This window comes from Piliocolobus tephrosceles, chromosome 6 (genome assembly GCF_002776525.5).
Source record: "Piliocolobus tephrosceles isolate RC106 chromosome 6, ASM277652v3, whole genome shotgun sequence".
In the NCBI taxonomy this organism is placed as follows: domain Eukaryota; kingdom Metazoa; phylum Chordata; class Mammalia; order Primates; family Cercopithecidae; genus Piliocolobus; species Piliocolobus tephrosceles.
In genome coordinates, this window is record NC_045439.1 from 67,802,868 (window position 1) to 67,826,778 (window position 23,911).

The following is a 23,911-nucleotide window of genomic DNA, read 5'->3' on the forward strand; positions in this document are numbered from 1 at the left end:
GGTTGGATGCGTGGATAACACATAGGCAAAATGGAGGTATTTCACATCTTTGTAGCTTAATTCTCCTGTCCTTCTCTTCCTTACCCCTACAATTTTTATTAACATCCCAATCTGCTTCCCTCTAAGGCCACCCATGCCTGCCCTTCTGGGTCAGCTATTGCTTCTATGCAAAAACATCACACCTGTCATCCCTAATTTTCAGGTTTGCTTGTCATCTACTATTAGCATGGTGCTGTATGTCGTGCTGCTTTGGTAGCATATTCATTCTGTGTGTCTCAAATTAAAGTGTAGTGTAATTGCATGTTGTTTGTACTAGTGATACATCAAAGGGTTTTTAAAAATTCTATTCATATGTTTGGAAATAAGTTAATCTCATCTTTATTGTTGAAAGTGTTTTGAGATACTCCAGTGATATTGGAAAAGTTAATATGAATATTAAATCCATACATAGGACTAGTTTCCTTTAAATTTTAACAAATCTGAAAATGTTTTAAACCAGGTTGTTTATTCAGTGACTTGTAAAGCCTATTATTTCTTTCTATAATCACTTAAACTATAGACTTGGGACATTTGACATTGCTCTTTATATTCCGAGTTAAATTTACAGTGGTTTTGCTTTATGATCTCTGCCATTCTATAAGTAGAAAAGAGGGGGTGTGAATCATACCAGATCATAAGCATTCTGCTTCCAGGCTTTGTGCTGAATTCCTTTATACAGTTCATACAATTCAAACTGTTATTTTGTTTTGTTCCAGTTATTTTCATGTCCCTCAGGAAAATAACTGAAAGTATAAACTTGAATTGTGGGAACTTTTCAAGGGTACTGATCTTCAGAGAGGACAATTGGTGTTTTGTTTTGCTTGATTCCCGGGTTATATATGTACATGCATTCTCACAGTGATTATAGTTGCCATACCTGTATCTTAGGTTTTAGGAACAACTAATAAGGATAAAGAAGGTGCAGAAGTGCCTCTTTGAGGGTAAAACACAGTCCTTCACGTTTCAGAAATTCCTTCTCTACAGGGCACTAGAATACCTGTCTTCTTCATGAAAAGTAAGAACAGAAAGGCAGTAAGTACTCATTCAACTGTATTTTAGGTCACATAGGCTGAATTTCTTCTGTAGTCGTTCTAGAAGAAATCGTACCTAGAAGTGCAAAACAACAAATCTATAAATGCATTTTTAGCATTCAAACCAGTTGTCAGGTTGAGTACTGCCTATTGAAATGCTGTATTTCAGACTCCTTAGGAAAAACGAGTTCATGGTGAGATTTATGATAATAGGTAATGGACTCAGTCACTAAAAATACCTAAACAGTAGCCACAGGCACATTGTCTTCATCTGGCTTGTGCTTTTATGGGCTGTATAAATGTTTTACATAAGCTCTTCTTGGGTGAAATGCTATTAGGGGGCAGTACTTTTTTTTTTTTTTTTTTTTTAAGAATTAGTGTTGTTGGCCAGGGGTGGTGGCTCACACCTGTAATGCCAGCACTTTGGGAGGCCGAGGCGGGTGGATCACTTGAGATCAGGAGTTCGAGACCAGCCTAGTCAACATGGCAAAACCCCATCTCTATTAAAAATACAAAAATTAACTGGGTGTGGCGGTGCACACCTGTAATCCCAGCTACTCAGAAAGCTGAGGCAGTAGAATCGCTTGAACTCGGGAGGCGGAAGTTGCAGTGAGTGGAGATCGTGCTAGTGCACCCCATCCTGCGTGACAGAGCCAGACTCCATCTCAAAAAATAAGAAAAAAGAATGCATATTGTAACAGACCAGAGAAATTTTGTGTAAGATTGATTTTCTTTTTAATATTCTGGGTATAGCTCTAACTGCTTGTATGTAAATTAACCATTTCATGACTCTGCTTATATACCCTATAAGTGAAACAGGATCTGTTAATAATGCTTAGATTTGGGTCTTGTTGATTTGGCATGCGCAGTGAAGGAGAATCTTACCTTTGTATTGTTTCCTACCAGGAAACAATAATAAAACCATTTAAAAATATTCTGAGACAGAATCTTGCTCTGTGACTCAGGATGGAGCAATCATGATCATAGCTCGCTGCAGCCTCAAATGCCTGGGCTCAAATGATCCGCCCACCCCAGCCTCCCTAGTAGCTAGGACTACAGGCATGCACCACTATGCCTGGCTGGTATATTTTTTTTTAATTTTGAGTAAAGACAGGATCTCACTGTGTTGCCCAGGCTGGTCTGTAATGCCTGACCTCATATGATTATCCCACTTCTGCCTCCCAGATTACAGGTGTGATCCCCTGCGCCCTGCCTAAAAATGCATTTCAAAATGAGTTAAAAATTCTTTGGACATTTCAGATTACTACCTAAGATGGTAGAAAATGCCTTGAAGGTATCTCCAACAGTTTTTAGCCTTATTTTTCTTGAAATATTTCTCCTGTGGTAGTATAATAAATATGTATAACAATGTTTCATTTCTGACAGCTTACTTTGTTTCATTATTTACTTTAAAAAGGCCATTTACAGAATAAATATATTAAAATATACTGGCCCTGTAACCAATCTGCCCTCTTCAAGAATTAGTTTCCTGTAGCACTGCATTCCCAGCAGACTCCTTACCTAAAAGCTGACAAAGAGTTTCCTTAGAGATAGCCTCAAAGTTATTGAGAAGGAAGGCTAAAGAAACTAACCTCCTGGAAGGCTGTTTTGAGAGGTTTTAGGACTTTTTATTCCACAGCTGTATTGGCAACTGATAGATGGAATAGGTTGTAAAACTCAAGGGAAAAAAAGTTAAAATTTTTTGACTGTGTTAAATGAGGGTGTTAAGCAGCTTTTGAGTGGAATGATTAAACATCTCCATTTTAATTTGTTAGTTCTGAGGCAGCCTTGGGAGAGTTCACCAAACTCTATCAATTTATTTAGGAGCTAAAATGATAGTTGTAGAAAATCTATGGTTTTTTTCCTCCAATTATTGAGAGCATACTTTGTGCCAGGCAGGGAAGACATACTTCCTGTTCTCATGGAGTCATTCTAAAGGAGGAAGAAAGAAAGAAACAAGTAAACAAAAGAAAGAAAGATTATTTCAGGTTGTGAAAATAAAATCTGAAAATAAAACAGAAGGATGTATTAGTGACTAGGTGGCAACATTAGGTAAAGTATCAGGGGAAACCTCTTTTGAGAAGGATATTTGAGCTGCAGCATGAATGACAAGAGTTGCCCATCTGAAGATCTGAGCAAATAGCATTCCACACACAAGAAATAGTAAGCACGAAGATCTTTAACCAGACAAATCTTTGGTCTGTTCGAGCAGTAGAAAAGAAAGTGTGAGAGGGCTGTGGCAAGTGAGGATGAAAATGGTGCCATGATGAGTTCTGAGAAGCAGAAGGAAGGAAGGATTGGGTTTAGGTAGGCTTATTTAATGAAGTTTGGAATATATTCTAAGGCTAGAAGAAGTCACTGAAAAAAAATTTGAGGACAAGAATTTTAAGACAATCACCCTGGCCATTTTATGAGCGACTTAAGGACCAAGAGAGAAAGTAGGGAGACAGGTTGGGAAGCTTTTGCTGTAATCTAAGCAAGAGATGATGGTCGCTTTAACTACCATGGAGACAGGAGAGATGAAAAAAAGTGGATGGATTTTGGAAGTATAGCCCAGAGTACTTAACAGTTGGATGTGAGTAGTAAGAGAAAAGGAAAAAACAATATTTTTTCATCATTTCTTTCTCACTGGATTTTCTTGTCCTTATTACTGTTAAAATTATCTTTTAATAGCATGTTAAATAACAACCTTAAGTGTTCGCTTTATTTAAATATACCTTTTGTGTGTAACTTTTGGGATTTGGGGATGGTAGTTATTCTTAGATTGGAGGATGGCAATTCTTAGATGGAATTGTAAGTTCTGGGAAATAACTTCTGGTTAATGGGTCCTAATAAAGCTAATAAGGAATACTGTTGTAGGCCGGTGACTTATTTCTGGATTCTAATGTCATACTGTCAAATATGGCAGCCAGTAGCTACAGACAGCTATTTAAATTTTAAATAAATAAAATTAAAGATCCTATTAGTTGCACTAGCCACCTTTCGAGTGCTCAATAGTCACATGTGGCTAGTGATTAGTATATTGTACAACATAGAATAGAACACTTCCATCCATTGAAAACTCTACTGGACAACACATCTCTAAATTATTTGTGTTCATTTGATTTGGCTATGATCATTCATTAGCATTTGTGAGGAAAGGAAATAATATTATTAAAAGAGTATAATGTGGATGTTAAAACATGATACTGAAAGTGGACTAAGAAGAATAGAACCAGCCTGAGATAATTTCATGCAATGATGGTGGATTATTTTAGCTTTTATTAATTTAAAAAAGGAAAAAAATTATATGTCATGATCTCTTTTATGGCATTGGAAAAGATTTTAATGTTTTTAAGAGAATCTTTTTAAAGAACCATGTTCTTTTATGTTTGCATAACTTAATTCTTCTTAGCTGTAATAACTCTAAGGTGGCTGCAGTTTGCATTTTTCTATTGTTCCTATGTATTAAAGAAATAATTTTGGATCCTCTGGAATGAAAAGAAACTTACCAACATTTACTACCATAGATGAAGTTCCCCAATTCTGACCCACGGAAGAGAGACCAAGATCATCAGGTCTGAAATCTCAAGCATTGGGTCACAATTGTGCTAAACAGTCCCAACAGGAGTCTGAGAAGAAGAATAAGACAATAAAAAATTGTGATGGTTGTTTAATTCATAAGGAAATTCTTGTGCAGCACAGAAAACAAGATATCTCATTTCAGTGGAATTTTAATAAACATTTTTTTTGAGATGGAGTCTCACTGTCACCAGGCTAGAGCGCAGTGGCACGATCTCAGCGCACTTCCACCTCCCACTCCCAGGTTGAAGTGATTATCCTGCCTCAGCCTCCCAAGTGGCAGGGATTACAGGCACGCGCCACCACACCCAGCTAATTTTTGTATTTTTGGTAGAGATGGGGTTTCACTATATTGGCCAGGATGGTCTCTATCTCCCGAACTCATGATCCGCCTGCCTTGGCCTCCCAAAGTGCTGGGATTACAGGCCTCAGTCACCACACCCCAGCATACATACTTAAGTTGTTTGTTTCTATTTTCTGTTTCTACAGCTAATTTGACTTAGCTATATTAACTGTAATATAAGGTAGCTGCATTTTGCGGTTTTCCACTGGTACTATATACTACGTCAAAGAAATAATTGAGAATGGGATTTTTAGTTTTCTGGGAAAATATATTGTTTTAGAGGGATTCCTAATGTATAATGTAACTGAAAACTGGTCTGCCCCCTAAATTTGTGATGTGTGAGATGTAGCTAAATAGACTAGTTTTTGTTGTGAACTAAGGTAAATATACTATTCAACAAATATTTTTGAATGCCAGACCCTGTTTTAGTATTTGGAGATATAGCAATAATGAAAAGGCCCTGCCATCATAGAGCTTTTTCTTATGGAAAAGAAGACAGAAAACACATTAAGTGAAATTATAGTATCTCAGTTGGTAATATATGCTACGAAGAAATATAAAGCAGTGAAGAGAGATGAGAATGGTGGACTTAGGAGTGTTGCTATTTAAAATAGGGAAGTTAAGGAGGGTCTTAACTGCTGAAGTGTTATTTGAAGGTAGGGAGGGAGCAAGCCGTGTGTCTCTTTGGGGCAAGTGATTCCAGACAGAAGTAGCACTAAGTGGAGTAGCTCTGTAGTGCAAGTACGACATGTTTTAAAGACAGCATGGTGAAAACCATTATCCTAAGCTAACACAGAAACAGAAAACCAAATACCACACATTCTCACTTACAAGTAGGAGCTAAATATTGAGTACACATAGTTATAAAAATAGGAACAGTAGACACTGGGGAATACAGGATTGGAGAGGGAGGCAGCAGGGTAACAGTTGGATACTATGCTCACTCCTGGGTGATGGATTCATTTTTACCTCAGACCTCAGCATTACACAATATACCTTTGTAACAAACCTGTACATGTACCCCCTGATTCTAAAATAAAAGTTGTTGTAATTTTTTAAAAAGAAATAGAACATTGCTAGAGCCCTAGAAGTTCCCTTTGTGCCCCCTACCAGTTACCACTCCCTTACCTCAAAGGTAGCCATTATCCTGACTTCTAACACTGTGAGTTAGTTTTACCTCTTTTTGGATTTCATATAAGTGAGATTATACCGTATGTTATCTTTAGAGTCTGACCTCTTTTGCTCAATGTTGTATGTCTGAGACCTCAACATAATAGTTGTTCATTAATTTTCATTGATGAGTAGACCATAATTTATTGTATTGCTGATGGACATATGAATTGTTCCCAGTTTTTGTATTTAATGATCATTGCTGCTATCTATATACATATTTGTGCACTTCTTTTTAGTGCATTAATGTAGTCATTCATATTGGACTTATACCTAGGAATGAAATTTCTGGATCATAACATATACATATGCTCAGCTTTAGTAGAAATAACCAAAAAACTTTTCAAAATGAGTTGTCTATTTGACACTTTCATCAGTAATATATTTGAGTTCCAGTTTTTCCAGTCTTACTAACGTGTTAGCAAGTGTCAGTGTTTTTAATTTCAAGTGTATTACATTGTACTTTTAATTTGTATTTTTCCGATAACTTTTTATATGTCTTAAATGAGTCCTTTGATAGTTGTAGTTATTACAAAATTCTGTCATTATATTAAGCTCTTTTTTTTTTTTTTTTGAGATGGAGTCTCACTCTGTCACCCAGGCTGGAGTGCAATGGTGTGGTCTCAGCTCACTGCAACCTCCGCTCCCCAGTTTAAGCAATTCTCCTGCCTCAGCCTCCCAAGTAACTGGGACTGTAGGCACATGCCACCACACCCAGCTAATTTTTGTATTTTTAGTGGAGACGGGGTTTCACTATGTTGGCCAGGCTGGTCTCAAACTCCTGACCTTGTGGTCCACCCGCCTCGGCTTCCCAAAGTGCTAGGATTACAGGCGTGAGCCACCACGCCAAGCCTTAAGCATTTTTTAATATTTAGAAGTTGTTAATTTTAAAAATTCCAGTTTATCATTTTGTTCCTTTATGGGTAGAGATTTTTGTGTTCTATTGAAACAAAAACTTTGTTAGAAAAAAATCTGCAAAGTCAAAAAGATATTCTCTTATGTCACCATTTAGAAGCTTTATTGTTTTACACTCTACCTGGTAATAAATTCTTATGAAGGGTGAAAAAAGAAAAAGACACAGCATGGAAAGCAATGAAATGTCGAAGAGGTCAGCCAGGTAAGGGGGAAGGTGATATGGAAATCTGTAGGCATTTGTGAGGCTCTTGTAAGGGCTTTGACTTATACTCTTAGATGAGGTGCCATGAGAGGGTTTTAAGCCAAGACAGTGATGTGATCTGACATTTCAAAAGGATCAGTCTGTCTAATGTGTTAGGAATAGCTTGTAGTAGGGCAAGGGTGGAAGCAATAAGCAGAGTTAGGAGATTGTTGCAGTAATCCAGGCAAGAAGTAATGGTGGCTTAGACCAGGGCGTGAGCAACAGAAATGATGAGTAGTCTGATTCTGTACTTACTTTGTTTTTTGTTTTATTGGAGATAGAGTCTAGCTCTGTCGCCCAGGCTGGAACACAGTGGCGCAATATTGGCTCACTGCAACCTCCGCCTCCTGGGTTCAAGCAATTCTTCTGCCTCAGTCACCTGAGTAGCTGAGACTACAGGCACATGTCACCAAGGCCGACTAATTTTTGTGTTTTTAGTAAAGACGGAGTTTCACTATGTTGCCCAGGGTGATCTCGCACTCCTGAGCTCAGGCAATCCACCTGCCTCAGCCTCGCAAAGTACGGAGATTACAGGCGTGAGCCACTGTGCCTCGTCTGTATTTATTTTTAGCTGGAGGTTTTCTAGAAGTTGAATAAAGTACAAAAAGTTAGATATGATGTTCTAACATTACAATGCCCTTGTAGTTGCTTTTCCCTAAATACATCTAAAAATATTTTTCCACTTTTTGGTTGTTCTTACTCGTGTGTGTTTGTGTGTGTGTGTGTGTGTATGATTTGTACTCAAAAAAAAGCTAGGGTTTAGATACAGTTTATTATCTGAAGACATAACTTACTTTGGTGTTTAACTCCTTTACCACCAAGCACTTGTACAGCAGTGCTCTGTTCATATCGTGTTATATAAATTTGGCTTAGTCTGTGTAATTGCCCCCAGAAACTTCCTGGTCTTCGTTACTGTGGTCACCTGAAATTTTCATTTTTCTTCTTTTTTCTCTCACTTTTCTGCTTCGTATAAACTCATTACTCCCTGAAATTTGCCTAGGTCTAACCTTCATATGAGCTGTGGACTCATATGAAGTCCATATGTGGTAGGACTGAGCAGAAAGGAAGAAGCCAATGGTATTCCCTATGTGGATTTTTTCCTCTCCTTGCATCCAAATCAGTGATCTAATCACCTGTGACACTAGACCAAGGTAATTATGTTTTTCCATGCAGATGCTCATCACGTGTACTCCTTAAGTTGAACCAAATAAGGGAGGAAATAAGGGCCAGAATTGGGCTACCTTTTAATGTGGTTTGTTACTCAACTGTTGCTGATAACTTCAAAAATGAAACCTACTTTTCAAAACCTCAAAAGGACAATTTTTGATCAAGGAAAAGAAGAGGAAACATAGTAACCTGAGGCAAGAGTCTTTGATCTTAACCCCACCTTCGCAAGCCACCCACCTTCATACCGATGTCCTATTAGAATCCACACATAGACCACAGGAGTCACCACCACGGTCACAGGGCTGGGTAATGCCCATTCATAGTGCCATGCTTCAAAGGACTGAGTGGATGTGTTCTTGACTCCCCTAAAATCCTAAACTAGCTTTCCTATATTAACAGTAGTATTCAGCAACTCTAGGAGTTAGGCTTTTTTATTATTTCTATTTTACAGATGGTGAAACTGAAGCACAGAGTAATTAAGTGAAATTATTAGGGTTACACAATTAGAGAAGTGACTGCCTTGTTTTCTAATTTTACTGGTGAAATTTTTAAGACACACAAAAACTAGACACAGGAACCCCCATTAATACCATCACTCAGATTCAGTAATTTGAAGATTTTACCACGTTTGCTTGCTTGCTTTTTTTTTTTCTTACACGGAATTTCGCTCTGTGCCCCAGGCTGGAGTACAGTGGTGCAGTCTCGGCTCACTACGAGCTCTGCCTCCTGGGTTCACACCATTCTCTTGCCTCAGCCTCCTGAGTAGCTGGGACTACAGGCGCCTGCCAGCATGCCCAGCTAATTTTTTGTATTTTCATTAGAGACAGAGTTTCACCGTGTTAGCCAGGTTGGTCTCGATCTCCTGACCTCGTGATCTGCCCACCTCAGCCTCCTGAAGTGCTGGGATTACAGGCGTGAGCCACCGCGCCCAGCCACTTTCTTGTTTACTGAAGTATTTTAAAGCATATCCCAGATATCATTGCCATTTTACCTTACTAAAGTATGCAGGTCTGAAAATTATGTCCATTCTATGTAATGGACATTTCTACAATACCATTGATACCTTAACAGAGTTATCAGTAATTCCTTGGTATCATCTAATTTTTAAAAACAAGGTTGTTTTTAAAACCTTTATTTCTATTCCAACAATCTAATAAGCCCACAGATATTTAGAACTTAACCACCATAACTTTTCATGTCATTGGCACACAATATGCATATTTTAGTAATTAAATAAGCAAATTGTAGGAGAGCGGTGTATAGGCTGTTTCTAAGTTGTAAGTGCTTAAGTATGTGCTTTAGCTGTAGGTCTGGAACTCATTACTTTAAAATACTGTTAAAGAAGGACAAAATTAAGTAGAAGAAATTCATTCTCTTTTGACGATAGTATGTGGCCTTTTGCATGCTTTAGAAAGATTATCAAGCACTGTTTATGACTTTGTGATATTTCACAACACATTTTAGGATTTACATAGGGACTAGTAAATAGGTTATATCCTATCAATATTACCATGGAATCAAAGTACATTGAAGAAACTTTCTAGCCAACTGTAATATTTTTCCAGTATTTTTTGTTAAACATGTCTTTTAAGCAAGTGTTATTTGTGACATTCTGCAGGAAATAACCCTGCTGATTTCTTTAGTTCACTTGCTATTCAACAATAAATAAATGAATGAGTAAATAAATTAAACTGAGGTTACTGAGTTCACCTTAATTAAAAGGATTATGTAGCACAATTCCCTTATTTATTACTGGTATAGTCTCCTGGCCTCAAAATGAGGCATCTGTTTATTACCACAGCCCAGTAGGTTCTGTTCCAATATTGCTGCCTAGATGTTCTTTTCAGTCTCTTTTTTACCATCTGAAACAATGAGCCACTTGGAGGCTACATGCAGTTTTCTTGGCTTTACCATGTGGTCTATAATCTAGTTTCAACACCATACGTTTGAAAGCTGCCCTTGAGTTGTCATTTTTTTTGTTTTTCTAACTTTTAAATTACTGTTTTCCATATCACTTAATAAATTTTCATTTTGAATTGAAAAATAAGTACCTAAAAGTGTTTTTTGCAAATGTTCATCCTATACTGCTCTAAAATATGTCTTATAATTTTTCCTATCACTTGAATAAAACCATTGTATTCAAGCACCTGGTTTAATTATAAGAAGCATCACTAAGTGGAAATTAAAACCTCAGTTCTCTACCTCGCTGTACTTTAACTAGTGTTGTAGTCTGAAACAGGTCACTTCAATTTCTTTGTCTACAACAGGAGAGGAATGAATTCGATAATCCCACAAATCTTCTGGCTTTAAAAGTATATCTCTTGTTACATATGTAGGAAAAGTTCGTGCATATGTTGTGTACCATACTGTAAAGGGATTATTACCATTTTGTTGCTGCAATTAGAATTTTTTTCAGTTTCCTTTGAATGGCATATTTCTAACACTGCTAGAACATTTTTAAATTATTGTATTGCTGGAACTATTCCAGAGAGAATCTTTACATTAACTTAAGTTTTACTGTAATGCAGTTTGTTAATTTTTAAAATGATTTTAAAGTAAATTAAGTTCTTACGAACTTAGAGTCTCTGTAAATCAAATTTAACATTTTTTTTCTGAATTCTTAAGTAACGTGTGCTTATAATAATAGAAAACTTGAAAATTACAAAGAAAAAAGTCCACCAGATATGATCACTGGTAAAATGTGATGCATCCTTCTACAAAATTGGAATAACAGTCTGTGTATGGTTTTATTCCTTTTTCCATTGATTAGGTCATGCATTTTTTCACATAATTAAAAATCCTGTCATGAGGGCAAGATGACAGAGGGTAGGAGGAAGTCCTAGCCTTTGCTCTCCCATAGAAACATCAAGATAACAATACTTGGGCCAGGCATGGTGGCTCACACCTGTAATCCCAGTACTTTGGGAGGCCAAGGCAGGTGGATCACGAGGTCAGGAGTTCAAGACCAGCCTGGCCAACTTGGTGAAACCCCATTTCTACTAAAAGTACAAAAATGAGCAGGGCATAGTGGTGCATGCCTGTAGTCCCAGCTACTTGGGAGGCTGAGGCAGGAGAATTGCTTGAACCCGGGATGTGGAGGTTGCAGTGAACCAGGGTCATGCCATTGCACTCCAGCCTGGGCAACAGAGCATGACTCCGTTTCAAAACAACACTCCTACTAAAATACCTTTATAAGAAATGCAGAATCCGGTTAATAAGTTGTAGCACCCCAGCCACATACGTAACTGAGAAAATCCACACCATGATAGGTAAAGAGAGCAAATTCACTTTGCCCACATCAGCTTCTCCCCCAGACTAGCTTAGTTCAGAGCCAAGAGGATCAGCCATGACTTCTCCCACATTGGGAAAGGAAAGAATGGAGCGTGCACTTGGCCATCTGGCCTCCTGGCATTTTAGTGCATCCCTGCCAATTTCTGTCTCACCTCATATCCAGTGCTGAAAAACTGATAGTGCCCAGATGCCTGAAACAACTGAGAACAAGAGAAGGGTGAGTGGCCTCCTACAGCTGGCACTGTTCTGCAAGATTGGGAAAAGGCTCAGAACAGAGTGTTTCCCTTTAGGAGGGAAATGAAGGGAGCCTTGTCTCTAGCCTTTCAGTATGGTACCCAAAGGGCTGGTTTCCATCTCAGTTCATGCCACGCACTAAAGGACTGGCGGAGCCTGGATGCCTGTGACGGCTAGGAATAAAGGGAAATGGGTGGGTGTCCCCTACGGCAAACAGTACTCTGTGAGACTGGGAAAAGTACTGTTTGCAAAGTCACAAACAATAATGCAGCCATACAATAAACATGGAAAATCAAGAAAACATGACACAATCTAAGGAAGAAAATAATTCTTTAGTAACCAATTTTTAAAAAAGTGGATGTGTTAATTACCTACAAAGAATTTACATTAATCCTGTTAAAGAAGCTCACTGAGTTACATGAAAACACTGGTAGGAAACTAAATGAAATCAGGAAAAGAATACATGAGCAAAGTAAGGATGTTAACAAAGAGAAACAATTAAAAAGAAGCAAATACTGGTGCTGAAGAATACAGTAACTCAACCAAAAAATTCACTACAGGAGTTCAACAAGCAGCTGACTTGATCAAGCAGAAGAAAGAATCAGTGAACTTGAAAACAGGTCATTTGAAATTATCAAGTTAGCGGAGCAAAATAAAAAGAATGAAAAGGAGTGAAGCTGTGGAACTCAAGCAAAGATAAGCAATGGATGTCACAGAAGTAGAAAAGGAGCAGACAGCTGTTTCAAGAAATAATGACTGAAAATTTCCCAAATCTGGTGAGGGAAATGTGAAGGTCAAAGAATACCAAACAGGATGAACCCAAAATGGTCTACACCAACACATATTATAATCAAATTGTCAAAAATCAAAGACAAAAGGTAAGTGAGATAAGTGCTGAAAGAAAAGAAAAAAAAAACTGTCAACCAAAAATAGTATGCCCAGCAAAGCTATCCCCCAAAAATGGAGAGAAAGATTTTACCAGATAAACAAAAGCTAAAGGAGTTTATCATTACTAGAACTGCCTTACAAGAAATACTAATGGGAGTTCTTCAATATGAAACAAAGGAACAATAAATAACACAAAGCATATGACAGTAAAAAACTCTAGTGAATATATAAACAAATAGAGAATACTCTAATGTTGTACTGCTGGTAATAAATCACTGTAACTCTTGTACAAATGTTAAAAGCCAACAGGATTAGGCCGGACATCATGGCTCACACCTGTAATCCCAGCACTTTGGGAGGCCAAAGCAGGTGAATCACCTAAGGTCAGGAGTTCGAGACCAGCCTGGCCAACGTAGTGAAACCTTGTCTCTGCTAAAAATACAAAAACTAGTCAGGCATGGTAGCAGGTACCTGTAAACCCAGCTACTTGGGAGGCTGAGGCAGGAGAATCATTTGAACCTGGGAGGCGGAGGTTGCAGTGAGCCGAGATCATGCCACTCCACTCCAGCCTGGGCAACAGAGCAAGACTCTGTCTCAAAAAAAGAAAAAGCCAACAGTATGAAGACTAACTCCAATAGTTAATTAGTGGATATGTAATATTAAAATACGTCAATTAGAACATCAGTAGCAAAGTATGCAGGAGTAAATGTGTACAGTTTTTGCATACAATTATATTATCTTAAAATGCACTATTATATATATAAGATCATTTATGTAAGCTGCATGTTAATCATAAAGCAAAAAGATATATAGGCATACCTTGTTTTATTATGCTTCACTTTATTGCATTTCACAGGTACTGTGTTTTTTACAAATTAAGGTTGTGGCAACCCTGCATCAAGCAACTATATTGGCACCATTTGTCCAGTATCATGTGCTCACATTGTGTTCCTTATTATACCTTTGTTGTTGTTGTTGTTGTTGTTGTTGTCGTCGTCATTTTTTAGAAACAGTGTCTTGCTCTGACACCCAGGCTGGAGTGCAGTGGCATGATCATGGCTAATGGCAACCTCAACTCCTGGGCTAAAGAGATCCTCACCTTGGCTTCCCAGAGTGCTTGGATTACAGGTGTAAGCCACCACGCTGAGCCCACTCTTGTTATATCTGATGTGATCTGTTGTCAGTAATCTTTGATGTTACTATTGTAATCATTTTGGCACCCCACGAACCACACCTATAGAAAATACCTAATTTAATTATAAATTTTGTGTGTGTTCTGACTACTAACCGGCCCTTCCCCCATTTCTTGCCCTCACATTGAGCTGCCCAAATCCCTAAGACAATAATATTGAAATTAGGCCAATTGGCCATTCACAGTTGCCCACACCTGTAATCTCAGCATCAGGAAGATCACTTGAGCACAGGAGTTCAAGACCAGCCTAGGGAACATAGACCCCCATCCCTACATAATATTTTAAAATTAGCTGGGCATAGTGGTGTGCACCTGTGTTCCCAACTACTCAGGAGGCTGAGGTGGGAAGATCACTTGAACCTGGGAAATCAGGGCTGCAGTGAGCTATGATTACACCACTGCACTGCAGCCTGGGCAACAGAGCAAGACCCTGTCTCAGAAAAGAAAGAAAGAAAAAATTAGGTATTAATAACTCTACAATGACCTCTGATTGCTAAGTGAAAGGAAGAGTCCCACGTCTCTCCAAGTCAAAAGCTAGAAATGATTAAGCTTCATAAGGCATTTCAAGAGCCCAGAGAGGCCAAAAACTAGGCCTCTTGTACCAAACAGGCAAGTTGTGAATGCAAGGAAAAGTTTTTGAAAGAAAGTCTAAGTGCTACTCCATCTATCACATGAGTGATAAGAAAGGGAAATGGCCTTATTGCTGATGAAGTTTTGGTGGTCTGGATAGAAGATGAAACTAGCCACAACATTCCCTTAATCCAAAGCCTAATCCAGAGCAAGCCTCTAATGCTGTTCAAGTCTATGAAGGCTGAGAGAGGTAAGGAAGCTACAGGAGAAAAAGCTTGAAACTAGTAGAGGTTGGTTCATGAGGTTTAAAGAAAAAAGTTATCTACACAAAAATGTAAGCTGAGTCAGCAGGTGCTGTCATGGAAGCTGCAGAAGATCTAGCTAAGGTCATTGATGAATGTGGTTACAGTAAACAACAGATTTTTCAGTGTAAATAAAACAGCCTTCTATTGCAAGAAGATACCATCTAGGACTTTGATAGCTAGAGACAAGCCAATACCTGACTTTAAAGCGTCAGAAGACAGGCTGACTGTCGTTAGAGGTTCATGCATCTGGTCACTTTTAAGTTGAAGCCAATGCTCATTTGCTATTCTAAAAATCCTAGGACCCTTAAGAATTATGCTAAATCTACTCTGCCTGTGCTCCATAAGTGGAACAACAAAGCATGGATGATAGCACATCTGTATACAGCATAATTTACTGACTATTTTAAGCCCACTGTGGAGAGGTACTGCTTACAAAAAGGTTCCTTTTGAAATTAATCTCATTGACAATGTACATGGTCACTCAAGAGCTCTGATGCAGATGAACCAGGAGATTGTTGTTTTCATGCTTGCGAACACAACATCTGTTCTTCAGTCTGTGGATCCAAGAGTAATTTTGACTTTCAAGTCTTATTATTTAAGGAATACATTTTATAAGATTATAGCTGCCGTAGATAGTGATTTCTCTGGTAGATTTGGGAAAAGTAAACTGAGGATTCACCCATTCTAGATGCCATTCAGAACATTCATGATTCATGGGAGGAGATCAAAATATCAACATTAACAGGACTTTGTAAGAGGTTGAATTCCAGCACTCATGGATCATTTGAGTGGTTTAGGACTTCAGTGGAGGAAGTCACTGTAGATGTGGTAAAAATTGCAAGGGAACTAGAATTGGAAGTGGAGCCTGAAGGTTTGACTAAATTGCTGCAATCTCATCATAAAACTGGAATGCATGAGAAGTTGCTTTTTGTGTATGAACAAAGAAAGTGGTTTTTGAGATTAGAATCTACTTCTAATGAAGATGCTGTGAATGTTGTTGAAATTATAACAACAAAGGCTTTAAGAATATTCCATAAACTTAGCTGATACAGTAGCAGCAGAGTTTAAGGGGATGGAGTCCAATTGTAAGAACAATCTCTACTGTGGATAAAAAGCTATTAAGCAGCATAGCATGCTACAAAGAATCTTTCATGAAAGGAAGAGTCAACAGATGCAACAAACTTCATTGTGTTACTTTAAGAAATTGCCAGTCACTCTAACCTTCAACTATCACCCTGATCAGTGAGTAGCCATCCGATATGGGGGCAAGACATTCTACCAGCCAAAGATTACAACTAGCTGAAGACTCAGGTGATTGTTAGCATCTTTTAGCAATAAAGTATTTTTTAGTTAAGGTATGTATATTGCTTTTTAACTTGAAAAACAAAAAATTATTTGACTTTCTTTATTTCAATATTCACTTTATCGCAGTGGTCTGGAAGTGAACCTGCAATATCTCCAAGTTATGCCTGTAGTAGATACACAAAAGATAAATACATAGCACTACAAAAAAATCATCAAATCACAAAGGAAGACAGCAAGAGAAGAATGAAAAAACTACAAACAAAATGACAATAGTAAGTCTTTACCTATTATTACTTTAAATATAAATGGATTAAATTCCATCATCAAAAGTCATTGAGTGGCTGAGTGAATTAAAAAAAACAGGAACCCACCATGTTCTGGGTATATAAGTTATACCCTTATATCTTAGAAAATCAACTTTAAGTCAAAAACTGACACAAGAGACAAGGTCATTATAGAATGATAGGGTCAGTCAGGAAGACATAACAATTATAAATATATATGCATCCAGTATCAGGGCACCTAAATACATAAAGCAAATATTAACATACTTGAAGGGAAAAGCAAACAAAACAATATAGTAATAAAAGAAGACATCAAGACACCACTCTCAACAATGGATAAATCATTTAGACAGAAAATCAATGAGGAAACACTGGATTTTAACCAAACTATGGGCCAAATGGACCTAACAGATACATACAGAACATTCCATCCAACAACAACAGAATACACATTCTTCTCAAGCAGACATGGAACATTCTCCAGGATAAATCACATGTTAGGCTACAAAACAAGTCTTAACAAATGTAAGATTGAAATCATGTCAGATATCTTTTCTGACCACAATAATATAAAACTAGAAATCAATAAAAGGAAAATTTACAAATATGTGGAAATGGAAGTCAATAAATATTAAAAGGGAAGTCATATCGATTGATATATTAATATCTAATTAATATATAATTGATGTTAATTATATTAATTTATAATCTATTGATAATTGATATATTAATGTCAATTAATATAATATTAAAAGGGAAGTCAAGGCCAGATGCCAGTGGCTCATGCCTGTAATCCCAGCACTTTGAAAGGTGAAGGTCAAGAGATCGAGACCATCCTGGCCAAACATTGTGAAACCCCGTCTCTACTAAAAATACAAAAATTATCTGTACGTGGTGGCATACACCTGTAGTCCCAGCTACTCGGGAGGCTGAGGCAGGAGAATGACTTGAACCTGGGAGGCGGAGGTTGCAGTGAGCTGCAATCCCGCCACTGCACTCCAGCCTGGGCGACAGTGCGAGACTGTCTCAAAAAAAAAAAGTGGGGGGAAGTCAAATAATGTCTTGATACAAATAAAAATAAAAACTTACCAAAACGTATAGCAAGTGGCAAAAGTAATACTAAAAGGAAAATTTATAGCAAAAAAATGTTAAGAAAGAAGAAAAGGCCAGGCGCAGTGGCTCACGCCTGTAAGCCCAGCACTTTGGGAGGCAGAGGCACACGGATCACGAGGTCAGGAGTTTGAGACCAGCCTGGCCAACATAGTGAAACCCTGTCTCTACTAAAACTACAAAAAATTAGCTGGGTGTGGTGGTGGTTGCCTGTAATCCCAGCTACGTGGGAGGCTGAGGCAGAATTGCTTGAACCTGGGAGGCAGAGGTTGCAGTGAGCCGAGATCACACACTGCACTCCAGCCCAGGTGACAGTGCAAGACTCCATCTCAAAAAAAAAAAAAAAAAAAAAAATTTCATACAACTTAACTTTAAACCCTAAGGAATTAGAAAAACAACATTCAAAGCCCACAGTTAGCAGAAGAAAGGAAATAATAAATATTAGAGCAGAAGTAAATACAGACTAGAAAAAGCAGTAGTAAGGACTAACAAAGCCAGGTGTTGCTTTTGAAAAGATAAACAAAATTGACAAACCTTTAGAATAAGACAAAAGACTCAAAGAAGTGAAAGAGGAGACGTTAAAACTGATACCACAGAAATACAATAAGACTATAAGAGACTCCTGTGAGCCTTCATTTTCAATAAATTGGATAATCTAGAAGAATAAATAAATTCCTAGAAACATAAACCTTCCAATACTGAATCATGAAGGAAATATAAAATATCATCAGACAAATAACAAATGAGAGTGAATCCATAATTTTTAAAAACCTCCCCCCAAAAAAGAAAAACCCAGGACTGGATGGCTTGACAGGTGAATTCTACCAAATATTTGAAGAAGAATTAATGTCAGTCTTTCTTGAACTCTTCCAAAAAGTTGAGGAAGAGGGAATGCTTCTAAACTCATTTTATGTGCCTAGCACTGCTGTGATACCAAAGCCAGATAAGGTCACTAACAATAAAACTATAGGTCAGTGTCTCTGATGAACATAGATACCAAAATCCTCAACAAATACTAGCAAACCAAATTCAACAGCACATTAAAAGGATCGTACATCCTAAATGGGATTTATCCCTGGAGTGCAGGCATGGTTCACCATATGCACATCAATAAATATAATACGCCACATTGTAACAATGGATAAAAATCATGACCATGTCAATAGATGCAGAAAAAGCATTTGATGAAATTCAACATTCTTTTATGATATAGCACTCAAAAAATTAACCATAGAAGGAATGTACCTCAGCATTATAATAAAGTCCATATATGGCCATGTATGACAAGCCCGTAGCTTAACATCATACTCATCAGTGAAAAACTGGAACCTTTTCCTCTAAGATCAAGAACAAGATGTGGATGCCTGCTCTTGCCACTTCTATTCAACACAGTATTGGAAGTCCTAGCCAGAGCAATTAGGGAAGAAAAATAAAAGCATCCAAATCTGAAAAGAAAAACTAAAATTGTCTGCAGATGACATGGCATTATATATAGAAAACACTAAAGACACCACCCAAAATAAAACTCTTAATAAACAAATTCAGCAAGGTTGGTGGATGCAAAACCAACATATAGAAATCAGTTGCAGTTCTATACATTCAACAGGAAATTAAGAAAATCCCATTGACAGTAACATCAAAAAGAATAAAATATTTACGAATAAACTTAGCCAAAGAGGTGAAAGTCTTCTGTTTTACTGATGAAAGAAATTAAAGCAGATACAAAATAAATGGGAAAACATCTCATGTTCATGATTGGAAGAAATAATATTGTTAAAATCTCCATACTACCCAAATCAGTCTACAGATTCAATGCAATCTCTATTAAAACCTCAGTGGCATTTTTTACAGAAATAGAAAAATAACCCTAAAATTAACATGGAACTACATAAGACCCCAAATAGCCAGAGCAGTCTTGAAAAAGAACAAAACTGGAGGCATCATACTTCCTAATTTCAAAATACATTACAAAGCTACAGTAATCAAAACAGTATCATGCTAGCATAAAGATGGATGTATAGACCAATGGAGCAGAAGAGAGACCCCATAAATAAACCCACTCATTTATGATTAACTGATCTTTGACAGGGGTACCAAGAACATAAAATGGGGAAAGGATAGTCTCTTCAACAAATGGTGTTGTGTAAACTGGTAATCCACAAGCAAAAGAAGGAAATTGGATCCTATCATAGACCATGGCCAGAAATCAAAGCAAAATGGATCAAAGACTTAAATATAAATTCTGAAACTGTAAAACTTCTCACAGAAAACATAGGGGGAAAGCTTCTTGGCATTGGTCTTGGCAATGACTTTGTGGTTTGACACCAAAAACAAAGGCAACAGAACCAAAAATAGGCAAGTGGGACTGTATCATAATAAAAGCTCTGTACAGAAAGGGAAACAATCAACAAAATTAAAAAGCAAGCTGAAGAGACTGAGGGAGGCAGATTGCTTGAGCCCAGGAGCTCGAGACCAGCCTGGACAACATGATAAAACCCCATCTCTACAAAAAAATACAAAAGTAGCTGGGTGTGGTAGCATGCATGTGTAGTCCCAGCTGCTTGGGAGGCCGAGGTGGGAGGATCCATTGAGCCCAGGAGATCAAGGCTACAGTGAGCCATGATTACACCACTGCATTCCATCCTGGGAAACAGCAGGACCCTGTCTAAAAGAAAAAAAAAGGTTAGATAAAAGTAAGGAGGCTGAGGCGTAGATCACCTGAGGTCAGGAGTTCAAGACCAGCCTGGCCAACGTAGTGAAACCTGTATCTACTAAAAAAAAAATACAAAAAAAGAAAAACAGGTGTGGTGGTGCACACCTGTAATCCCAGCTGCTTGAGAGGCTGAGGCAGGAGAATTGCTTCAGTCTGGGAGCCAGAGGTTACAGTGAGCCGAGATGGCACACTGTACTCCAGCCTGGACCACAGAGTGAGACTCCATGTCCAGAAAACAAAGAGAAATAGAAGTTAAATATTAGCAAAACATCTATCAAGATAAGAGGTTAATATCCAATATATATAAGTAACTCGTATAACTCAATAGCAAAAAAAAAAATTTAACCTAATCTTAAAACAAGCAAAAAACAAATAGACATTTCTCCAAAGACGACATACAAATGGCCTCCATGAGTATCATTAATCATGGAAATGCAGATCAAAACCACAGTGAGATATCAACTCACATCTTAGCATGTCTGTTATCAAAAAATAAATTTAAGGCCAGGCTTGGTGGCTCACACCTGTAATCCCAACACTTTGGGAGGCTGAGACAGGCAGATTGATTGAGTCCAGGAGTTCAAGACCAGCCTGGCGAACATGGTGAAACCCTGTCTCTACTAAAAAATACAAAAAAAAGTTAGCTAGGCATGGTGGCGCACACCTGTAGTCCCAGCTGCTCAGGAGGCTGAGGTGAAAGAATCGCCTGAGCCTGGGAAGTTGAGGCTGCAGTGAGCCAAGATGGCGCCCTGCACTTCAGCCTTGGCAACCAGAGACCCTGTCTCTAAATAAATAGACGTTTGTGAGGATGTAGAAAAGTTGGAGCTTTTATACAACTGTTCGTGGGAGTGTAAAATGGTGCAGTCACTGTGGTAAGCAATATGTGGTAAGCAATATGGAGATTCATTAAAAAATAGTACTGCTGTATGATCCAGTAATGGAATATTTCTGGATATGTATACAAAAAGATTGTAATCAGGATCTCAAAGATATGTGCACACCCATGTTCAGTGCACCATTATTCACATTAGCCAATATAAGGAAACAATCCAAATGTCCATCAAAAGATGAATAAAGAAAATGTGATATATACATGCAATGGAAAAATACTAAGCCTTAAAAATAGAGAGAGAGGAGAAATCCTACTATATGCAACAACCTAGATGAACCTACAGGACATTATGCTACGTGAAATAAGTCAGTCACAGAAGGATACATACTGCATGACTCCACTTACGTGAGGTATCTAAAATAGTCAAACTCCCAGAAGCAGAGAATAAAATGGTGATTGCTGGGGCTGTAGGGAGGGAAAAATGGAAAATTGTTAATGAGTATAAAATTTCTGTTCTGCAAGATGAAAAATTTCTAGAGATCTGTTGTAAAGCATAGTACCTATTAGGATTGTGTTGAGTCTGTTGATCAATTTGGGGAGAATTGACATGTTTACAGTATTGAAACTTCCAGCCAACAGATGTGGAATTCCATTTACTTAGATCTTGTTTGATTTACTTCAACAATGTTTTGTAGTTTTCAATGCATAGGATTGATACTTCAGTTTATTCCTAAATATTTTGTATTTTTGATACTATTGTAAATAGTTCTTTTTTAAATTTTAATTTCCAAATGTTCATTGCTAGCATGTAGAAATACAATTGATTTTTATATATTGACCTTGTATTATGTGACCTTACTCAACTCACTAACCTTACTAAACTCATAGTAGCTTTTTTTAGATTCCTTAGAATTTTTGTGTAAATGATCATGTAATTGGCAAATTAAGACACTTCTGCTTCTTCCTATCTAATCCATATTCTTTTTATTGATAAATAGTTTTATGGAGTATAGTTGTAATAGCTGATTTAAATTCGTTCCCTAAATCCTTCATCTGCCATTTCTGAGTATATTTCTGTTGATGGATTTTTCGCCTAGTTGTGAGCCATGTTTCCTTACCACTGTGTGGACTCTACTGCTTTCCAGCGGTACTCTCTTCTTCAGCCTTGTAGTTTTGCCCCACGCGTGTACAAATCATTACTCAGCCAAAAACCTGGGTAATATAGAGTCTTTGCAAATCTGTGAAGCTCTCTCTGTACATTTCCTTTGTCTCTGGTACTCTGCCCTAAAATTCTAGACTGCAAACTCCCTAATCTCTGTCTCCTCGACTCAGACTACCAAGCTATGTTGTAACCTGAAAACTCTTTCCAGGCCATAATCTCAGGCAATTATAGTACACACTTCATTTTTTCCCCATTTTCCAGGATCAGAGTCCTATGTTGCTTATTGTCCAGTGTCTGAAAACAATTATTTTATGTTTTGTCTAGTTTTATAGTTGTTTACAGAGGGAAGGCAGTTGTCCTTGTTTAATTCTTTGTAAAAGAAGTAAAAGTCTCTTCCATATGTATTTTAATACCACCAAATAAATGAAAGTTGAGTTGAAAGGAGGAAAGTACTGAGATTGTATGACTTGCCTGAGTATTATTAGAAATTGAGTGTGATATATTTTTTCTACTTTATATAAAACCTTATATTCTCCAAAGCCAAATATCCACTTTTATGGATACTTGTCCTTCACAGCACTGAATCACTATTGTGTCTCTAATATATAGCACAGTTCCTGGTACTTCGTAGGCCCTCAGGGAATTGTTGGTTAAATGAATAAACGAGTTAATGATTATTCCTCAAGCTAAATTTTAGAATCATTGGGCTTTTCAGTGCAGTTAAGGTGATTTACTTGAGAAAATGTGACATACCGTCAAGAAATGGTATTTTTCGGGCCAGACATGGTATCTCATACCTGTGATCTCAGCCCTTTGAGAGTCCACTATGGGAGGATTACTTGAGCCCACAAGTTCTAGACCAGCCTGAGGAACATAGCAAGACCTTATCTCTACAAAATATTACAAATTATCCACATATGGTGGCACATGCCTGTGGTCCCAGCTACTCAGGAGGCTGAACTGGAAGGATCACTTAAGCCCAAGAGGTTGAGGCTGCAGTGAGCCATGATCATACCACTACACTCCAACCTGAACAACAGAGCGAGAAACTGTCTCCAAAATCTTGTATCACTGTTGTAGACGATATATTTTTTAATTAAAATTATCTCATTTTATGTTATAAATGGAATCACTAGTTGGTTGTTATTGGACTCAGGAGTTTTATCTTTATCCATTTGTTTTTCTCCTATTTTATTTACAATTTTACTATTAGAAAACTATATGTTTGGTAGCTAAAATTATCTAAAACCAAAAGATTTTTACATCATTTTCTTTTTTAGGTAGAGTTTGTCTCCCAGGCTGGAGTGCAGTGGCACAATCTCGGCTCACTGCAACCTCCGCCTCCCGGTTCAGCTGAGATTACAGGCGTATGCCACCATGCCCAGCCAATTTTTGTATTTTCAGTAGAGACAAGGTCTCGCCATGTTGGCCAGGCTGGTCTTGAACTCCTGGCCTCAAGCGATCCCCTGGCCTTGGTCTCCCAAAGTGCCAGCCAGGACTACAGGTGTGAGCCACCGCACCTAGCCTTACATAGTTTTCTACTTCCCTTGTTCATAAG

General features: G+C 37.8%; 1 protein-coding gene and 1 long non-coding RNA gene across 2 annotated transcripts in view; one reads left to right on the plus strand and one right to left on the minus strand.

The window, feature by feature from the left end:
• Positions 1-23,279, minus strand: LOC111524482. The gene is made up of 3 exons (XR_002725800.2): positions 21,597-23,279; positions 4,562-4,681; positions 1-1,146 (listed from the first exon to the last, which is right to left on the minus strand). It is a non-coding gene; the product is annotated as an uncharacterized LOC111524482 (long non-coding RNA).
• FBXO33 (F-box protein 33) overlaps positions 1-23,911 on the plus strand; it is a 31,884-nt gene that overhangs the window by 2,593 nt on the left and 5,380 nt on the right. The window lies entirely within an intron of this gene.